This window comes from Canis lupus, chromosome 12 (genome assembly GCF_011100685.1).
Source record: "Canis lupus familiaris isolate Mischka breed German Shepherd chromosome 12, alternate assembly UU_Cfam_GSD_1.0, whole genome shotgun sequence".
Lineage (NCBI taxonomy): Eukaryota > Metazoa > Chordata > Mammalia > Carnivora > Canidae > Canis > Canis lupus.
The window spans coordinates 3,155,756-3,159,322 of record NC_049233.1 but is presented as its reverse complement, the minus strand read 5'-3'; positions in this window follow the sequence as shown (position 1 = coordinate 3,159,322).

The window sequence follows — 3,567 nt, the reverse complement described above, 5'->3', positions numbered from 1 at the left end:
AGGACGCCGGTGACCGCGGAGGCCGGAGGGGCGCGCCCCCACCCGCGAGCGGGGCGCTCGGCGCGGCCGGGGCAGACTAGCGGCCACCGGAGCGGAAGGCGGCGCGGCGCGGCCCGGGAGCCGCCGGGGGCGTCCGGGCGAGGAGGTGCCCGCGTCTCGGAGCGCCCGCCCAGCCCGGCCCGCGCGTACCTGCAGCGTAGAAGGAGCAGGAAGTCTGGGGCCGCCACACACACATGCAAATCCCGCCCGGGAGGCGGGGAAGCCACACCCCGCCCCCCCGCACCCCGCCGCCGCCGGCCCGCGGGCACCCATGTGCGCCTGCCCGCCTCCCTGCGCCCTGCGCCCTGCGCCCCTCGCTCGTCCGGGGCCGGGCCTCCCGGGCGCGAACGAGCCGCCGGCCCCGCGCCGCTCCAAGGAGTCCTGGGGCTCTGGCGGGCTTCCCGTTTCGGAGTTCCAGCTCCAACGAGTTCCCAAACAGACTCGCGGAACCGCCATCCCCGGGAGGCCCGGCCGTGGTGGGGGGCTCCGCGCCCTCGGGGTTCCCCAGGCGGCCCTGCCCTCGGCCCTCGGGTCGCAGCGAGCCGGGGCGGGCGCGCGCGGAAGGGGGTCCAGCGCCCCCGCAGGCTCTACCTGGAGCAGCGCGCGGAGCACCCGGGAGCGCCCCAGCTGAGAGCCGTCTCGCACCCAGAGACGCGCTCGTTCCTTCGCAGCGCAAATCGGGATTCATTTTTCTCAACGTGAAAAGCCTTTTCATTGCACAATAGAAGGCGCTTGGGCTTAGAGGGGAAATGAAGCAATGGGGTGGGTTTTGTTTTTTTCTCTCCGCATTCCTGTGTACAAAGAGATCCAACTTCCGAATCAGTTCAGCCGCTCCCTCTCCAGGAGTTGGCTCCAAACTCTTGGCTCCTTCTATCTTTCTTTTTAAAGGGGGGTGGGGAGGTGACAAAAGAGAAAGCTACCTTCGCTGGTTAATAGCGCACCGAGTGCCAACAACGACAAGGCCGGTACCGGGCCTCTGGGAGTGACCCGCTGCGGTGTCGCCACCGAGCTCTGGTTCACGGAGTCCAGCCCTCAAACCCACGTCTCCAGCTCGCCTACTTTCTGTTCTGTTCCCGAGTGCTTGGGTGTTTGCTTCTTAATCATTTTATCTTAACTCCTGGAATCGAGTGTCCACTGCCATCCCCATTTAACTCTCTTCTGAAACCCCCACCCGGACTTCCTGGGAAGAGGGTGGGGTGGGGGGGTTGTCCCTGGGAGAAAGGGAGGAGGGGACTGGATGGAAGCAGGAAGAAGAGAGACCCAGGGAGGGATGGAGGCAGTGAAGAGTAAAGAGACAGCTGCTGACCCCGGGGGAATGAAGAGAAGAGTTCTGGCTGTGTGGCTTTTCCACAGAGACCCCTAGAATGTGGGGGCGGTGGGGGGGGCACCTGCGGGATTGCTGAGCTCGATGTTTGACGGTTTGTTACCAAGACCCACAGTAATAAATACGTTTTACATCCACAGTCCACACAGCTATCTATATATAATTGAAACAATAGTTTCACAAAACAATACTTACCCTGATGACCTTTGATGCACTCTGATATTTTCTGTTCTATTTCTGTATTTTGTTTCATTTTACAATACTGATTGTGACCCATTTAATTGCTTTTTTTAATGTACCTCACATTTAACTGCAGTTAAAAAAAACCTCATCCAGATTTCTCTGCCAAAAAGAAATGACAAAAGCCCAGAGAAAGAGCACCAAACCTCAAGGTCACACGGTATATTCCTGGTAGCCCGAGCCAGAAGCCCGGCCCCTGACTGGCAGCCCCATACTCTCTCTAGAACTCCATACTGCACTGGACGGGCACTGTCCATGCCTGGAGCCCTGCTGGAACAGCCTCTCTGGCTCCCAGGAGTCAGGCCTCCACTGATAGGAGGTAAACCTATGCATTCATTTCATAAATGTTTATTGAGGGCCTACTGTGTGCGGGGCCTCTGCTGAGCACCAGCCTCTGATGGAGCTGAACCCTGGCCTGCTTTTTCCCCTCCCCACCCAGCAAGGATGAAGAGGGATGTGCTGGAAGCACCCTCTTGGTGGCCACACTCAGGACATGTGCCTCCCTTGCGCCCGCCACATCCAGGAATCCATGTTCTCCGCTCCTGAGATTCAGATGGATGGTTCCATAACTTAGCTAAGGCCTCCCAGCCAGGCAGTGGAGCTCAGGTCTACCTCCCCACAAAAGCACATGCCACTGTTTCTCCCTCCGTACCCAGCCTGGGAGTACTCTGAACCTCTGTCCCTCCACCAACCAGGAGGACTCGGGGAAAGAGGGAGAGAGCACAACTCTCATCCAACTGAGAAGGGAGGCCACTGCCAGCCTCCTGCCACACACACCACTTCCAGGTATTTTTCTGGAACATGACATCCATGCTGTGTTCCCAGGGGAGCCATCCCTGGGCTCTAGGCCCCCATCACCAGCTTCTGCCAAATCAACTCCACCATAAGCTCTTTTAGATTCTGGGTTCTGAATTAGAGTCTGCTTAAAGAAAGGTTCCGTTGGTTAAAATATATTTTTAATAAAACATTTTTATTTTATATTTTTTATAATATATATATATATATTTTTTTTTTAAGAAACAGATGCTATAGCTAGAGTGAGTTCACTCCACTATTCCCCTGCTTGAAATCCTCCTGAATCTCCTCATCACTAACAGAATCAAGTCTACACATCTTAGCTCAGTGCACCAGATCCTGTCTGTCTCCACCCTTCCCCGCTCCTCCCTACCCCTGCTCCCTGGGCAGACACACAGCTCTTCAAGGAGGAACCATCCTGCAGACTGCTCAGAGCACAGGCTCTGACTCACAGGCTTGGGTTCGAGTCCCAGCCTCTGTTTCCATCTGGAAACCGGTGTGGTGCCAACATGGGAGGGAAGTGGGCTAAAGCCATCACCACAGCGCCCCCAGTTAGGAAGGACTAGGTGTTCATTCTCCCTACTCAGGGCCTCATCCACTCCTACCACTGCACCTGAGCTCAATGGTTTCCCTCTCCACTCCACCCTTCTACTCCCATCCAGGAGTCAGAAGAAAATCTCCTTCCCTTATGTTCTGGAACATCAGTCCCCTAAGCATTATTATGGAATATTTTAAGAAGTAATAATATTGGGCAGCCCTGGTGGCGCAGCGGTTTAGCGCCGCCTACAGCCTGGGGTGTGATCCTGGAGACCCGGGATCGAGTCCCACGTCGGGCTTCCTGCATGGAGTCTGCTTCTCCCCTGTGTCTGCCTGTGTCTCTGCCCCTCTCTCTGTCTCTATCAATAAATAAAATCTTAAAAAAAAAAAGAAATAATAATATTAAATAAAATATTAAAAATATAGTCAGGGCCTGGTGCCTTTCCTCTAACTTCGCCAAATGTAAATATTTTGCAAAATTTGGTTCCAATATATTTTTTAAAGATCTGAACCTTAAGATGCAGCTGGGTGGCTTAGTTGGTCAAACATCTACCTTTGGCTGAAGTCATGATCTCACGGTCCTGGAAGGGAACCCGAGCCCCACATCTGACTGCCTGCTCAGCTGGAAGTCT